Below are 18,825 nucleotides of genomic sequence, written 5' to 3'. Positions count from 1 at the left end.
AAATCATCCATTTCTTCCAGGTTCTCTAGCTTGGTGGCATATAGTTGTTCATAGAAGCCTCGCACGATATGTTGATTTTCTGCAGTGTCTGTTGTGATATCTCCTCTTTCATTTACTATCCAATTTATTTGGGTCTTCTCCCTTTTTTGTTTTGTGAGTCTGGCTAAAGGTTTGTCAATTTTATTCACTCTTTCAAAGAATCGACACTTACTTTTGTTGATCTTTTATATGGTTTTCTTGTTTTCAGTGTTATTGATTTCTGCCCTAACTTTAGTGATTTCTGTCCTTCTGGTTGCGTTAGGGTTTCTTTGTTCTTCTTCTTCTAGGTCTTTAAGATGTGTAATCAGGTTGTTTATTTGTGCTTTTTCTTATTTCCTAATGTGTGGTTGTATGGCTTGAACTTACCTCTCAGTACTGTCTTACCTGTGTCCCAATTATTTTGATAGCTGTGTCTTCATTTTTATTGAACTCTCGAAACATTTTGATTTCTTCCTTTATTTCGTCTTTGACCCAGTAGTTGTTAAGGAGTGTACTGTTGAGCTTCCACATTTTGGGACTATTACTAATCTTTTGTTGATTGTGAAGTGTTAGTTTAATTCCACTGTGGTCTGAGAGGATGCTTGGGATGATTTCAATGCTCTTGAATTTGCTGGTGCTGTCTTTGTGGCCTAACATATAGTCAGTCTATCCTTGAGAATGACCCATGTGGACTTGAATAAAATGTGTATTCCAGTTTCTTGGGATGAATGACTCTGAAAATGTCCAATAGTTGTAGTTTATCTGTCTCCTCATTTAGCTCCCTTATGTCTTTATTGATTTTCTGCCTGGATGATTTGTCAAGTTGAGAGAGTGGGGTGCTGAAGTCCCCTACTATAACTGCGTTGCTGTCAGTATATTGCTGTATATTGCTGTAGCTCTTTCAGTAGATGTTTGATGTATTTAGATGACTTCTCATTGGGTGCATAGATGTTAATAATTATTAAGGCCTCTTGATTGACTGATCCTCTGAGCATTAAGTAGTGTCCATTCCTATCTTTTTAAATTTTATCTATTTTAAAGTCTAGCGTGTCAGATATGAGAATAGCTGTTCTTGCCCTTTTTTGTGGGCCATTGGCCCTGTATGATAGTTTTCTGTCCTTGCACTTTGAGTCTGTGTTTGTCTTGTTGAGTTAGGTGGGTTTCCTGTAGACAGCATATTGTTGGGTTGTATTTTCTGATCCATCTTCCTACTCTGTGTCTTTTAATAGGTGAATTCAGGTCATTGACATATACTGATATCAAGGACTGAAGATATTTTAACCACATTCTTGCAGAGTTTTAGAAAGTTCTAATATATGTCCTATTTGTGGTGGTCTGACTGTTTATTGGAAACCTTTCAGAACTTCTTTGAGGGAAGGCTTGGTGATAGTTGATTCTTTCAACTGTTGCTTGTCTGAGAAGGTTTTTATGCCTCCATCTAGCCTGAATGACAGTCTAGCAGGATACAGTATTCTTGGTTGAAAGCTTTTCTCATTGAGTACTTGATAGATATCTCTTCTGGCCTGTAGTGTTTGTGTGGAGAAGTCTGCTGCTAATCTTATGGGCTTTCCTTTGTAAGTGACTCTTTGCTTTTTCTCCTCCAGCCTTCAGGATCCTTTCTTTATCCTTATTCCTTTCCATTCTAAATATGATGTGTCTTGGTGTCTTTAAGTCTGGGTTAATTCTGTTTGGGAGCCTCTGGACTTCTTGAACCTTGATGTCTTTGATGTTGTCTAGACTAGAGGAGTTTTCTGCTATTAATGCCTGAAAAATGCTTTCTTCCTCTCCTTCTCTTTCTTCCTCTGGTATGACAATAATGCATATATTGTTTCTTTTGAATTTATCCCATAGGTCTCTGTTGTTGTTTTCAGCATCTATTAATCTCTTTTTGAGATCTCTTACTTCTTTTTTAGTTGTCTCTAATTCATCCTCAATCTTGCTAATTCTGTCTTCAGCCTCATTGATTCTATTCTCTCTCCCCTCTACTGCTTTCTAGAGTTCATCTATTTTTTTACCCTGTTCTGATACTGTTTTAGCTTGTTCAGCTAGTTGTGTTCTTAGCTCAGCTATTTCAGCTTTCAGTTCTCTAATAACCTTGAAATAATTAGTGTTTTCTTCCAGAGTCTCATTTGTTGTTTCTGCATTTCTGATGACAATTCTTTCAAACTCTTTACTCGCTCCTGTGATTATTTCATTAACTAGTGTTTGGGTGTTGACCTCATTATTTTGTGTTTCACTCTTTGGGGGGCTTTTAGCTGGACTTTTGTTCTGGTTCATTTCTCCAGTATTTCTTCTTGTTGGTTTAACCATTTTATATATTATGCTATGAGGACCCTCTCTCAGTACTTTTCCAATTACTGATCACTATTGCCTGGATTGACTTGCGTCTAAGTAAGGTAATTAAAGGGTTCACAGTAGTGGAAGTTAACATTTGTTTCAATATTATTTTAATCCCTGATTTGGAGCTCAGTGGCTTAAAAGCCTCTTTTGTACTTTTTCTTCCCTGTAGGCTATGGGTGCCTGAATGCTTTTAATGTATAAGTGGCTTCTTAGCTTAATCACTGACTCCTGACCAAGAGATAAAGCAGGGTGTGGCAGAGATAATCCCATGGTTATGCAAAGAGACTTTCACAGCCCCACCACTATGCCACTGAGGTATAGATCTTCTCCTGAGTTTCCTGGTTAGTTCTCTGTCCCCTGGTGTCAGCACAGGGCCTCCCTGCTGCTGCTCCAGATTCTGAGGGCAGTAGAAATGGAGACTCAGCGTTGCACTTGGTGAGTCCCAGGGGAGTTCTCTCCTCCCCTTAGCCTTCCCTTTGTTTGTGAAACAGACTGGAGGTGGTGCCACAGCTGATAAACTGCTGGACTCTTACCAGTCACCCAATCTCTCTCTAGGCTCCTCTCTGTCCACCAGCCACACGTGTTTGCACTCACCAGTGATTTGGTGGGTTCCTGAAGTCATTCTAGTCCTGTCCTGTTTCATTCCTAGGTATTCTCCTTTGGTATTCCTAGTTGATCTGGGAGAGGAGAGGAGAGAAATACATCTTGGCCCTTGCACATTTTAACACATGTGCTCAGCCAGAAGCCCCACCACTTCACCACCTCTCTCCTTCTCTATCTTCCCCTCCTTTCTCAATTTATCTCTGTCCTATCCCATAAAAAAAAAAATAGAAAGAAAAAAATTTAAAAAAAAAGGTCACTAGGAATGGTGGATTTGTAGTGCCAGCACTGAACTTCAGTAATAACCCTGGTGGCAGAAAGAATGAAAAAAACAACATCAACAACAAAAACAAAAACAACACTTGACTTCCTAGAAAATTGGAATATTCTACTTAGACTGATCCCTAAACCATTCTTTTCAAATGATAGATTTCACATCAGTTTAGACAGCTCATTACTTCCAACACCTGTGTTCATTAATTTATCAATGTCCTCTTAAGAGGTTTGTTGAGGTTTCATTCAACCCAATTCAATAAATGTTTGTTTTGTGCCAGGTGCTAAGCAACACACTCCCAGAGCTGTGGTCAGGCCCTGGCTATTTCTTTCAGCAGCAGGGGTTGTGGGAAATGCACCAGCTTTCCAGGGGTTCTCATTCCAGGTTGAGCTCAGCCCCACCCCTGTGACCCTCTGAATTGAGGCCAACCCAGAGATGGCCCCTGGCACCAGCTGTGTGTGGTGCCCCTGTAGCTCAGCCTGTTCATCTGCGAGATGGACATGACAATCTTACAGTGCTCTTCTCAGGTGTCAGGAACAGAGCACACACAGGGGAGCACTTAACTTGTTTCCTTGCCCGTAATCCCCAAGAGAACAGACCTTCTCTTGGCACTTCTAGGCCTCATAAAAGGCAGAAGGCCTTAGAGTGAAAGGCTTTGTGAGGGGTCAGTGAAATAGCTCATTAGGTAGGGCATTTGCTTTGCCATGCACAAAGCCTCAGTACAAATCCTGACTCTACATGGGTGTGTCACTGGAACCAAGGGTAACCATAGTTCCATGGTTTCTTCTGTCTATGTATCATCTATCTATCTATCTATCTATCTATCCATCTATCTATCTATGTCTATCTATCTATCTATCTATGTCTATCTATTCTCTATCTACCTATCTGTCTGTCTATCTATCTAGCATCTATTTCTCCAAATGGAAAAAGCAGCCCAGTAATAGTGAAATTGCACATATGTATTTCCTGATTTGTCCAAAAATAAATAAATAAATAAACAAATTTTATTATTTTTTTCTCTAAAATAAAGCTCTCAGTAAGCTAGCTGGAAGTCCAGAGTTGGACAGCATCCCAGAAAGTTGTGTCCTTCAGGGGCATTTCTGTGCAGGCAGGCTACTGTGATGTATTGTTGTGTGTGTGGCCGGGTGTTGGTGACCAGGGACCTCAGTGGCAGGAGCCTGGACTCTGGAACAGGTGTTCACTGGCACCTGCAGGAAGTGGGAACAGGCTTAGTGCTGGCCACCCTAGCCCACTTCTGCTCTGAACATTGTCCCTCAGACAGAAGTGAAGCTTTCATCTAACCTGGACTCAATTCCATGGGCTATGAAAACCTGCCTGTCCCTCCTATCTGATGCAGGGTTTCAGATGATGGCCTTGGTTCTTTGTGACCTTCACTGAAGGGGAGTCACTCTTTAAATCCATATTCCACAACTGGTTCTGGGTCACAGCCTCTCAGAGCCAAGCTTCATGGTGCCCTGACTTGTGAGAGGGTGCTGTATGCCTGGCCAGCTGTAGCCAACTGCCACACACTGAGTGGACTAACATAGAAGGCACTTATGGTCCCACAGTCTGGAGTCCAAAGTCAAGGTGGCATCAGGACCATGTGCTCTTTGACACTAGCAGGAAAGTGTCCCTCCTTGCCTCTTCAGATTCTACTAGTGGCTATGACCCTTGCTTGGGTCCACTGTCTGTCACCATTACCACATGTTCCCTGTATGTCTGTGTCTCTTCTCTCATGTAAAGATACCAGTTGCAGTGGATTAATGGCCCACCCTATGCTGGTATGATTTCATTCAACACAACTAATTATACCTAATTAAGCTGGGGGTTAGGACTCCCACATGCAACTGTGGGGTGGGGGACGGAACCTCTATACGCTCCAGATCTAATCTCAGTATTTAAGATTCAGCAAGTCATGTTCTCTCCCACATCAGAACCCAGAATTTTGCCCCATGGCCCTATCATTGTTTGAGGAGTTGCAGACAATGTATTGAGCACAGACTTCTTTTGGTACCAATTAAACATAAAGCCTGAGGTTACCAGATACCCTATTTAGATATTTTCCCACAAATATCTGCAACACTGCTCCAACAATCATGAAGTTTCCCCCATCCCGCATGCAAGTGGGGACTGAGGGACTTGAATCCTAGTTCTTGTGCATGGTAACATATGTACTCAATTCAGTGTGCCGCTGCTGGGCCCCTATATTTTATTTTTTAGCTTTTTATTTTTAGCTCTGAGTGTCCACACAGGCAGGATTCCATCACTCCTGGCTGACTCATTTTTACCCCCTTTCAATTCTGGATAGAGACAGAGAGGATGAAAGACATCACAGCACTATTTCTCCATTGGAACTTACCCTGGTAGCATTCATTATAATTCCATATACTGCTGGAGGCTCAAACCTAGGTCCCCATAGAAAGTGTCCTGGAGCTCCGCTTCCCCAGAGTCCCACCCTACTAGGGAAAGAGAGAGACAAGCTGGGAGTATAGATCAAACTGTCAATGCCCATGTTCAACAGGGAAGAAATTACAGAAGCCAGACCTTCCACCTTCTGCAACCCACAGTGACCCTGGGTCCATACTCCCAGAGGGTTAAAGAATAGAAAGCTATCAGGAGAGGGAATGGGATACTGAGTTCTGGTGGTGGGAATTGTGTGGAGTTGTACCCCTTTATCCTATGGTTTTGTCAATGTTTCTTTTTTATAAATAAATAAATACATAAATAAAAAGAAAGTGTGGGTTCTACTAGACGAACTATCTTTCAGCTCCCAATTTTCTTAACATCTTAAAGTCCTTTCAAGAAAATTTAGTATTTTGTCTTCCCTTTTTCTTTTCTCCTTCATTACAAATATGGGAATTGGGCAGAATAGGTTTTATTTTCTAGAAAGGAAAACTGATATGAAATAGCAAGACAATTAGTAAGAACAGAGGTGAAATTAGAATTCCCATCTTAAAGGAGGGTCTCTTCAATAAACAATGCTGGGAAAATTGGGTTGAATATAAATTGGTCCAGCCCCTGTAAAGAGCAGTCTGGAGAACCTTCACAAGCCTAGAAATGAACCTTCTTTATGACCCAGTAATTACTCTCCTAGGAATATATCCTAAGGATTCACACACACCCATCCAAAGAATATGTGCACACCTATGTTTGTAGCAGCACAGCCAAAACCAGGAAACATCCCAGGTGTCCAACAATATATGGGTGGTTAAGAAAGTTGTGGTATATATATATACAATGGAATACTACTCAGCTATGAAGAATGATAAATTGACCTTCCTTGACCCATCTTGGATAGAGCTAGAAGGAATTATGTTACATGAGATAAGCCAAAAAGAGAAAGAGGAGTATAGGATGATCTCACTCATAAACAGAAGCTGAGAAAGAAGAAAAGAAAGGGAAATGCAACTCAGAATTTGACTGAGTTTGGAGTAAATTTCACCAAAGTAAAAAACCTCTGGGTGGGGAGGTAGATTTTCAGCTCTACTATTGGGGGGTGTTTAGGGACATAGACTTGGGTGATGGGAATGGTGTAATATATGCTCTTATTGATTTATAGTCTTATAAATCACTATCTAATCAATACAAATGGAAAATAGAATGTCTCAAGCTTTTCAATACTTAGATTTTAGTGCTGAGTATGCATTCCTTCAATCTAAGCACTTAAGGTTTCAAAGTAGTAAACTGATTGAATTTTAATACTGGGCTTAAATTGTTAATGCATTTCTAATAATAACTTTGTTTCTGAAATATTTAATCAACTATAGTCTTAGATCAGGGAGACCAAAAGCAACCAGTCTTGTCAGTATATAAGATATAATTATTTGTAAATAGTATTAAATAACATAAATCATGGTAAGGTCTTGTATGATATAGCAAATCCTAAACACATAATTATCAAAGTAAATAAAATTCTCAAATAACTTGTTTATAATAATAATTATCTATTGCATTCTTAAACTCTAAGACAGCAAGGAACTTTCCTCAGTCTCCACCTGCATATCAGATATCAGGCTCAGGGGGAAAAAGAACTAGTATAGTCATGCTCTTTGAAATATAATTAAAATACAAAAAAATACAATTAAAATTTTAAAATCTACAAAATGGAGACCCCCAAACTCTTCATATGAACTTTTCCAGCCTTTAGGTTCATGATTTGTTAACAATTTTTTGGCTCTAAATGTTCACTCCTTTTTCAGCCACCAGGCTCCAGATGCTACTGTGATGCCAACCGGACTTCCCTGGGCAGACAACCTCACCAATGTGTCCTGGAGCTTTCCCTCCCCAGATCCCTGCCCCACTAGGAAAAGAGAGAGAGAGAGGCTGGGAGTATGGATCAACCTGCCAACAACCATATTCAGCAGGGAAGCAATTACAGAAGCCAGACCTTCCACCTTCTGCACCCCATAATGACCCTGGATCCATATTCCCAGAGGGATAAAAAATAGGAGGGCTATCAGAGGAGGGAATGGGATATGGAGTTCTGGTGGTGGGAACTGTGTGGGGTTGTACCCCTCTTATTCTATGGTTTTTGTCAGTGTTTCCTTTTTATAATTTTTTTTTAAACTATATTTTTCCCAGTCCTGGAACCACTGGGTCTTTGCTCATTTTCTTTCATACTTCTTTTGATCCATACCATTTGATACTGCATCTGCTGATCTCAATAAATCAATGCAACCTGGGCCACCTCAACATGTTTCACTTCAGACTGTGTCCAGAGATGCCAGGAGTGGGATGTCAACCCTACAACTTCAATACTCTGGTGAAACCTGTCCTAGCTCATAGGACTCCTTAGTTCCATTTTGGGTGGCACATCTAACAAAGTCACAGAACCTAGGTATAGATCAGGGCCCATGAGATAGGGCACATGTGCACATGTATCCATAAGTTAGGAAAAGATATACCTTAAAGTAAAAGTACACAATAGTCTGCAAAGACTCAATAAGTGCAGCAAGCAAATAGAAAGACCTAAAAAAAAGGACACCATAGAGTAATTAATCAAATATTTTCTACTTAGACCTAGATACACTCCTCATCTATTTTCAGTTTCACTCTAAGTCTAATCATTATTTTTAAGGACTACAAAAGCTGGGTAAGGGCAAGAGATTGGTATATTTTAATGGTGGTCTTTTTGGTGACTACCAGGCCACCCCATCAACTGAGGTCCTAGACAGAGAATCCTGGGATTCCCATATAGATATGATGGGCCTAGATATCTAACAGATCCCTCTCTCCACCATCACGGATCATAAACAACATCACAAACACTCTTGTGGACCTCTACAGGAACTTGCCCTCAATGTAGAGCAACAGTGGTAGAAATAGACCCACTTTCCAAAGGGATGCTGGGTCAACATACTCTGTTACTCGAGTAGCAGAGTATGCTACTGAAATGGGTAGCATTGAAGTTAAAAGGAGTTAATGTTATCATCACATTATTTGGTAATTGGGTTAACTTTGAAAAGTCCTTTTGTTAGGGTTTGCTGTATAGTATCCAGTATCTTGTAAATAGCTGTGCCACTGGTTGCCTCTGATCTACTTGGTCTAGGCTTTTGAGAGAGTCCCCATATCAAATACACAGCCTATATATTAAGAAGACTCAGTCTGTGTTTTAAAAACTTTGAGACATACAATTACTTTTCCCCCTCTCATATTAATTAACTAGTGATTTATATGACTACACTTTACTAGGAGTGTACATAAACACCATTCCCACCACCAAAAGACTGTGTCCCTTCCCACCCACCCACCCCCACCACCTACCGGCCTAGGAAGCCTCATGTCTACCCCTCACCACAGGGTTTTTACTTTGGTGCCCTACTTTCAATTTAGTCAGACCTTGCTTTTACTTTCCCTTTCAGATCTTCTTTCTCAACTTCTGTTGATGAGTGGGATCATCCCATACTCATCTTTATCTTTCTGACTTAGCTCACTTAACATAATTCCTTCTAGCTCTGTCCAAGATGGGTCAGAAAAGGTGGGTTCATTGTTCTTGATAGCTGTATAGTATTCCGTTGTGTATATGTACCACAGCTTTTCTCAGCCACTCATCTGTTGTTGGGCACCTGGATTGCTTCCAGGTTTTAATTATTATGAATTGTGCTGCCATAGGAGTACACACCTCTTTTTGATTGGGTGTTACGGAGTCCTTGGGGTATAACCCCAGGAGAGGAATTACTGGATCATATGAAAGGTCCATGTCTAGCCTTGTGAGAGTTTTCCAGACTGCTCTCCACAGAGGCTGGACCAATTTACATTCCCATCAGCAATGCAGAAGGGTTCCTCTGTCCCCACAGCCTCTCCAGCATTTGTTGCTGCTGTCCTTTTTGATGTATGCCATTCTTAAAGGAGTGAGGTGGTATCTTAGTGTTGTCTTAATTTGCATTTCTCTGACAATCAGTGACCTAGAGCAGTTTTTCATATGTGGGTTAGCCTTTTGGATCTCCTCTGAGATGAATGTTTTGTTCATATCCTCTGCCCATTTTTGGATGGGGTCATTTGCTTTCTTGGTGCTAAGTTTGCTGAGCTCTTTATATATTTTGGTGATTAGTTTCTTGTCTGATGTATGGCATGTGAAGATCTCCTCCCATTCTGTGAGGGGTCTCTTTGTTTGTTTAATAGTTTATTTGGATGTGCAGAAGCTTTTCAATTTGACGTAGTCCCATTGGTTTGTTTCTGCTTTAGTCTTTCTTGCAATCGGGTTTATTTCATCAAAGATGTCCTTGAGGTTTAGGTGGGAAAGTGTTTTACCAATGTTTTCCTCTAAGTATTTGATTGTTTATGGTATAATATCCAGGTCTTTGATCCATTTGGAGTTGATTTTTGTTTCTGACGAGATAAAGTGGTTCAATTTCATTCTTCTGCATGTTACAACCCAGTTTTCCCAGCACCATTCATTGAAGACAGCCTCCTTCTTCCATTTAATGCTTTGGGCCCCCTTATCAAAGATTAGATGTCCACAGGTGTGGGGGTTTAGTTCTGGGCTTTCAATTCTGTTCCACTAGTCTGTGTGCCTATTCTCGTTCCAGTACCATGATGTTTTGATGATGATGGCTTTATAATATAGTTTGATATCTGGAAGTGTGATGCCTCCATTTCTGTTTCTTTTCCTCAAGATGGTTTTCACAATTCTAGATGTTTTCAGGTTCCAGATAAATGACTGTAGTGTTTGTTCTATTCTCTTAAAGAAGCTTGGTGGAACTATGATGGGTATTGCATTAAATTTGTATATGACTCTGGGGAGAATATTCATTTTGATGATATTTATTCTTCCAAACCATGAGCTTGGGATGTCTTTCCATTTCTTGGTATCAGTTTCTATTTCCTTGAGTAGCGACTCATAGTTTTCAGTATACAAGTCTTTCACTTCTTTGGTCAACTTTATTCCTAGGTATTTGATTGATTTTGCTGAAACAGTAAATGGGAGTGATTTCTAGATGTCGTCTTCTTCAGATTTAGTGTTTGCATAAAGAAATGCCACTGATTTTTGTACATTGATTTTGTAGCCTGACACCTTACTATATTGCCTAATAACTTCCAGTAGCTTTCTGCTTGGTTGAAACCCTTTTTCATTCAGGGCTCGATAGATCTCTTGCCATTCTCTTCTGGCTTTTAGAGTTTGAGTGGAGAAGTGTGCTGATAGTCTTATGGGTTTTCCCCTGTATGTGACTTTTTGTTTCTCTCTTGCAGCCTTTAGGATCCTTTCTTTATCCTTACTTCTTCTCATTGTGACTATGATGTGTCTTGGTGTCTTCAGGTCTGGGTTGATTCTGTTTGGTACTCTCTGGTCATCTTGAATCTTGATGTCCTTTCTGTTATTCAAGTCTGGGAAGTTTTCTTCTATAGTTTCCTCTATAATGTTTGCTTCCCCTTCCTCTCTTTCTTCCTCTGGCAGGCCAATTATACGAATGTTACTTCTTTTGAGATCATCCCATATGTCTCTGTTGTTGTTTTCAGTGTCTCTCAATCTCTTTTTGAGCTCTTTCTCCTCTTTCTTAGTTTTCTCTAACTCATTCTCTGTCTGACTAATTCTTTTTTCTGCTTCTGTTAGTCTGCTTTCCCTTGCCTCAGCTTCTTTCTTCATTACAGCTATTTCAGCTTTCAGTTCTCTAATTGCCTCAAGATTATCAGTATTTTCCTTGGGGGGTCTCAACTGTGGTTTCCCTAATACTGCCATTCCTTTCCTCCAATGTTGTTTTCATTTCTGTGATTAATAAGTTTATTATTGCTTGCATACTTTTCTTATCTATGGTTACTTCTGGCTGATTTGTAGTTTCTTCTGGGCTCTTGTCTTCATTCATTGTAGTAGCAGTTTTATTTGTTTTTGATCTACCCATTTTTTTGATTTATGTGTTTCTTATTTTTATGTTCTGTTGTTCCTCAGTTGTTGTGTTTTGAGTACAAGCAACACTGTACTAAATACCTTCATGACAAATGCAATCATCAACCTCAGAAATTACAATAGCAACTGAAGCAAGGATTGAAGCAGTTTAATCACTACCAGCTAGCCAAACAATGTCTCCAGTCCTTGGAAAAAATAGCAACCAAGTCCAAGTGAATAAGAAAGAGAAAAGAAAGAAGGGATAGCAAGAATAGACAATTACGCAAATCTTCTATCCACTGTATATTCTAGGGGTAGCAAGAGGAGAACGGGAAGTAGAGCAGAGATACACACATAGAGAGTCCACTTTGAGTCAGATTTCTTCCCCAAAATAATTCACAAATGAATATCAGTGAATTCAGAAAGCCGAAGAAGAACGACGGAAGAAAGGAAGACAAGATAAAAAAAGAGAAACGAGAGAGAAAAGAAAAAAAATAAGAAAAAGATCTGTAATAAAAGAGCAGTGAAAGGGAAGTTTTTTAATTGATTAATTTATTTTTTATTTTATTTTTTTAATTAGCTAGGAGGAGGGAGAAGGGGAGAATCTGTAGAGGAGGTAGGATTAGTAAAACAAGTTCCTCTTACAATGGATAGGATGCCCAGTCCCCTAGCAATGAAAGATACCCTAATAGTTAATTCTGGTCAACCTAAAGAAGGGGGGGAAAGGGATACACCTTTATATAATATTAATAATAAAACAAAGCAGGGTAAAAAACCTGTCCCAGATTGCCTCAAGCCTCCTGAGCAGAGGCAGCTGATTGTTAAGAAAGTAAAAAAATAAAAAATAAATAAAACAAAAAAAAAAACCCTCAGGACTAGACAAGAATAGCAGGAATATACAGGTATGCAAATCTACTATCCACTGTATATTCTAGGGGTAGCTAGAGGAGAAAGGGAAGTAAAGCAGAGATACACTCAGAGAGAGTCCACTCTGGGTCAGATTTCTTCCCCAAAATAATTCCCAAATGTGTATCAGTGAATTCAGAAAGCTGAAGGAGGAAGGAAGAAAGGATGACAAGAATGAGAAAAAGAAGAAAAAAGAGAGAGAGAAAAGAAAGAGATAAGAAAAAGAACAGTAATAAAAGAGCAGTGAAAGGAAAGAGTTTTTATTTATTTATTTATTTATTTATTATTTAATTAGCTATGTGGGGGGGGGAGAATGGGTAGGGGTGGTAGGCAGAGTGATACAAGTTACTTTAACAGTGAATAAGACACCTAGTCCCCTAGCAATGGAGAATACACTAAGAGTTAATTCTGGTCAACCTGAAGGAGAGGGGGAAAGGGATACGCTTTTATCTTGTATTGATAATAAAATAAAACAGATTAAATATCCTGTTCTGTCTTCAGCTTGGATGGCTCCAGATTGCCTCAGGCCCCCTGAGCAGAGGCAGCTGATCATTGAGAAAATAAAGCAAAAAAACAAAAACAAACAAACAAACAAACAAAAACCTCTGATGGTCTTTCCCTGTCTGAGTAATACTCTGCTTGGTGGAATATCTGTATCTGGAATTGGCTACTTAGAAAGAGAAAAGGCCAAAGGTTTCATAAAGGAATAGAATTAGAATGAATGACACCCCCTGGTGGGACAGGAATCTTGGTAAAGAAAGAAGCTCAGCAGGGGAGCCTTCTAGGAGCAGATCTCTGGCCCCCAGGGACTGGTTATGGGGGGGGTGCACTTCAGGAATAATAATTTAAAAAAAATTTTTTTTCCTTTCTTTTTACTCTATTTTCTAACCCAAACTGAGTTATAGTCACATCCTTGGTGTCACCGCTAGGACCCCTTATTGACTGTCCTACTAAAGGCAAAAAATCCTACTGTTTCCAGTAGATGTATTTGGATCTCAAGCCACTAGCAGCTTCTCATTCCACCATCTTCCGGAATCTCCCCATGCTGGCATTTCTAAATGGATGATTTATAAGCCCATGATGTTTTCAGAGTGCATCCTTTGTTTCTCTTCTTGCATGATCTGATCCAAGCACTGGTCCTACAGTTCAAATATTTATGGAGCCCTATATTTGGTCCAGCTCCCTCCAGGGGAAACTTATTTTAATGCCTGAGTCAGATGCTTATATTTAACATGATGTTGGTAATTTAAAGGGAGAAAGAGAAACATGTTCTTCAATTCAAAAAGAGAAAGAGAATGGAAAAGGGAAGTGAGGGACTGAGAAAGGGAATATGGAGGTGAGTTTCCAAGTTGACTATCTGTTTGTGACAAACACAGCTGAGAGGACATCTCCAGCAATGCTGTGGGTTCAAGAACAGCTCAGAAGGGTCAGTGCCAACTGATGGTAAAGAGGGTTGAGGTGAATCTGAACCTCATCTACCAGTTTTGTTGTTCTATTTTCTCAGTTGACTGAAGTTTTGTCTGTGGGCATTCAGCCCCTGAAGTTCTGGGATGTGTTGCTGGTCTCCCCACAAGCTGCAGCAAAGCCTTGGTCTCTGTGACCCCAACCCCAGCAGCTGTAGTGCAGACCCAGCACCCTTCTCTTGTTTTCAGCCTGTACTCTGTTACAGGCTTCTGGACTTGTGGTGGGTGGTGATGACAGTGCTCATGGGTCTGACATTAGGAACCATTGTGGGGATTGCTCAGGCTGGAAGCAAGGGAAAGAAACCTGGACCCAGCACCCGGCATACTCAGGGTACAGAATCCTGAACAAGTTAGGCAGTGATGTCACAGCAGTGTCCCACTGACATCCAACATTGTACAGATCAAGAGCCCCATATCCCCCACTTTTTTTCTTTTTTTTTCTTTAATGGTTTACAGTCAACAGTGAGATAAATATTTTGTACATGTGTAACATTTCTCTGTTTCCCACATAACAATTCAGCCCCCTCTAGGTCTTCCTCTGTCATCATGGTTCAAGACCTTAACACTCCCCGCTACCCCAGAGTCTTTTACTTTGGTGCAATAAACCAAGCCCAGTCCAAATTCTGCTTTGTGTTTTCTTACTGTTCAGCTTTTTTATTAGCGATTTAATAATGATCAACAAGGTTGTGGGATAAGAGAGGTACAATTCCATACAATTCCCACCACCAGAGTGCCATATCCCATCCCCTCCATTGGAAGGTCCCCTAATCTTTATCCATCTGGGAGTATGAACCAGAGATCCTTATGGGGAGCAGAAGGTGCAAGGTCTGGATTTTGTAATTGCTTCTCCACTGGACATGGGCATTGACAGGTCAATCCATACTCCCTGTTTGTATTGTTCCCTAGTTGGCCAGGGTTCTGGGGAGGTGGGGTTCCAGGACACATTGGTGAGGTCGTCTGCCCAGGGAAAACAGGTTGGCATCATGGTAGTATTTTTCAATGTCTACTCATCTCTCCTTCTAATGGCACCATGTTCCCCTCTTGGTTAGTGATTTCACTATCCCATCCATCTTTCCAGCTCCATCTGTGAAAGTGAAGCATCTAGAGGCTGGTGTCTCTCTGATGATCTTTCATTCCTTCCACTCTCCTGACATGTCTTCAGGGTCAGTGTCTGATATACAGTATGTCCCCTACAACTTCTACTGGTTGATCTTACAAATTAGTAGCTTCATTTTCACAGTGGCCCTCCCTGTCAGCTGTCACAAAATTGCTTCCATGACTTGTTCTCATGTCCCCAAGTCCCTAGTCATTACCTTTCACCAGAGATCATTCAAGCACTTTCTGATGTTCTGATTCTGGTCCTTCTGGTCACCTTTCTGAAGCCTGGCCTTAGTGGCATCTTAGCCCTGCTTCAAACTTCTGAGTGACCCCCACTATGCTCCACAGGAAATTCATGCCATCCATGATTTAATATGGGACTCTGTCAGGCCTTGCTTCAGTCTGACCCCCAGTTCTCTGTTCAGATCCACCCTCAGCCCCATTTTCTCTCTTTTTTTATTTATTTTTTTGTTATTTTTATTTATTTATTGGATAGAAACAGCCAGAAATTGAAAGGGAAGGGGGTTACAGAGAGGGAGAGACAGAGAGATACCTGCAGCCCTGCCTCACCACTTGCAAAGCTTTCCCCCTGCAGGTGGGGACCAGGGGCTCGAACCCAGGTCCTTGCACATTGCAACATATGGACTCAGCCAGGTCTCCACTTGCTCTTTTTTAATTTTTAACTATCTTTATTTATTTATTTGATAGAGACAGCCAGAAATTGAGAGAGAATTGGGAGATAGAGAGTAAGAGAGACAGAAAGACAGCTGCAACACTGCTTCACCATTTGCAAAGCTTTCTGCCTATAGGTGGGGACCAGAGGCTTGAACTTGGGTCCTTGTGCATTGTAACATGTGCACTCAACCAGGTGTGCCACCACCCAGCCCTCACTTTCTCTCTTATATACTTTTGCCACTGGAGTTCTCTCTACCTCATTCACTAGAGCAGCAAGCTTCCTCAAAGGACGCCTCCAACAGTAGCTATGTTCACAGTGAGGAGGTGTTAGGTACAGTGCTGTTAAAACACAGTCTGGGCACTGCTAGGATGCTGGGCACTGACTCAGAGCCTTCTGTGGGCACATTCTCTTCTGCCAAAACAGACTCAGCATCTCCACTCCCCACCCATGCACACACACATACCACCTAGCCTGCCTCTCCCTTCCCTTTGGTTCAAAACAGATTCCCTCCCCCATCCTTCGTGTTCCAATTCAAATCCCTCCTTTCCAGAAAGCCTTCTTTGATGCACTGTTTCTAGACCATCTCTTCCTCTTCTAAATCCCCACAGCCTGTGGCTGCCTTTCTTACAGTGTTCATTGTCTAATTTCTGCAAGCATCCATCTGTGCCCCTGTACAGAGCTGACATGCTCGGATTGTTGAGTGGATATATAGGAGGGGGAGAGGAAGCAGATGTGTGGGACACAGCATCAGGCCTCCCCCAAAAACCAAGGGTTGCTGTCACTCCACTGGAGCACGTGGCAGAGTAGGAGGGGAAGTGCTGACTCAGGATGCTATGGACAGGGAAGTGGGGACTCTAGTCCTAGAAAAGGGTAGTCAGGGATTTGGCTGCTAATGGTTTTAAGGGCAGTCATGCAAATATTCCCTGAGAGCCTAGATTTCAGCCCCTTGTTCAGGGGCTGTAAGGACCCACCTAAAGTTACCTACGGTGGCAGATCCACAGTGCTCAATCCCTCTCTCTCTCTCTTATAGAAACACACACATACACTCACACATTTTTTTTATAAATCTCTAGGGCAGGTAAAACAGCATAATGGTTCTGCAAAAGACTTTCATTCCCAAGGCTCCAAGCTCCCAAATTCAATCTCTAGCACCACCATAACCCAGAACTGAGCAGTGCTCTGGTATTTCTATCTCTCTGTGTTCTATCTCTCTCTTTTTCATTAAATAAAATATAGTATTTGGAGACTTCCGGAGGTGGGGCTACAAGCAGTAGCAGATCTGTTTCTCTCCTATCCTCTCCTCTCCTCTCCCGGATCAACTAGGAATACCAAAGGAGACCACCTGGGACTGAAACAAGACAGGACTAGAACACCTACAGCAACCCACCAAATCACTGGTGAGTGCAAACACGTGTGGCTGGTGACAAAGAGGAGCCTACGGAGAGACTAAGTGGCTGGTAACAGTCTGGCGGTTTATCAGTTGAGACACCACCTCCAGTCTGTTCCACCAACAAGGGGACAGCTGAGGGGAGGAGAGGACTCCCCGGAAACTCACCAAGTGCAACACTGAGTCTCCATTGCTACTGCCCTCATAATAAAATATAGTATTTAAAAAATATATTTATTTATTTATTACAGATATAGGAATTGAAAGGGGAGGGAGAGGTAGAGAGGGAAGGAAAGACACCTGTAGCACTGCTTCACCTCTTATAAAACTGCCCCCCACACACACCCTTGCAGGTGAGGACCAGGAACTTAAACATGGGTCCTTGTAACATATGTGCTCTACCAGATGTACAACCACATGGCCCCATACAAATTAATTTAAACCTGTCTTGGGGCTGGCTGGTGGCGCACACACACTATCATGCACAAAGACCTGGCTTTGAGTCCTGATCACCACATGGGAGTACCTGCAGGGAGAAGCTCTGAAAGTGGTTATCTAGAGAAAAGAATAAGTGGTCAGTGAGTGTGGGGGAGCCATGAAGGCACTGAGCTCCTGTCATAATCCTGGTGGCAAAAATAAATACACACAATAAATAAATAAATAAATAAATAAATAGGCTGGGTGGTGGAGCACCTGGTGTGCGCAAGGACACAGATTCAAGCTCCTGGTCCCCACCTGCTGGGGGAAAGCTTCAGGGGGAAAGCTTCACAGGGCTGCAGGTGTCTCTCTGTCTCTCTCCCGCTCTGTCACCCCCTTCCCTCTCTATTTCTCACTGTTTCTATCTAATAAATAAAGATTAAAAATTTAAAATAAATAAAACAGCCACTTCTTTAAAAATATATATATGATAAAGGCCCATCTCAGAAAAGTACAGTGTGGGAGAAATTCTAAGGGACAATAATTAAATCAGTAACTGGAGGCTAGGTGATAATACACTTGGTTGAATACACAGGTTATCAGGTTCAAGGACCTGGGCTTCAGTCCCTAGTCCATACCTGCAGAGGATAGGCTTCACAAGTGGTAAAGCAATTCTCCCACCACCTCCATTTCTATCTCTGTCAGAAGAGAGAGAAACAGAGACAGAGAGAGGGAATGGTTGCTGGGAATGGTAGAGTCATCATGCAAATACTGAGGCCCAATGATAACCATGACAGGAAAAAATTAGTGATTGCCCTGAGGGTGGGCTGACTCATACTTTCCCAGTAAACAAAATAGAATGTTTTGAGTAAACATGCCTTTGACTTTTTCCAACTTCATTATTACATTTCATGGAAATCACTGCACCCTCCTTATAGCCATGTTTGCTAACTTAAGCAAGAAAACCAGCTTTAGAGCCTGAGAGACAGTACAGCAGTAATGCACCAGGCTTACATGTCTGAGATCCCAGAGATCCCAAGTTCAGTCCCCAGTTCTACCATTTGCCAGAGCTGGTGTCCTCCCCCTCAGTCCCTCTCTCTCTCCCTAACTGTTCCTGTCTCATGAAAATAAATAAATTTTTTTTTTAAGTTGGTTTCTAATGGAGGTTTTTGTTCTGTCAAAACTTCTTATCAACACCTGTGCCAGGCACTATGGGTCCTGAGTGAAGAGTTCAAGGTTGCAAAGCTGCTGTAAAGGAATGTGTGAGCTAATGAACCAGACAGACATGGGCAGCAGCAGGGCAGTAGCAGACACTCAGGCTGG

The sequence above is a fragment of the Erinaceus europaeus genome, chromosome 19 (genome assembly GCF_950295315.1).
Source record: "Erinaceus europaeus chromosome 19, mEriEur2.1, whole genome shotgun sequence".
Taxonomy (NCBI): domain Eukaryota; kingdom Metazoa; phylum Chordata; class Mammalia; order Eulipotyphla; family Erinaceidae; genus Erinaceus; species Erinaceus europaeus.
Note: the sequence above shows the minus strand (reverse complement) of the source record.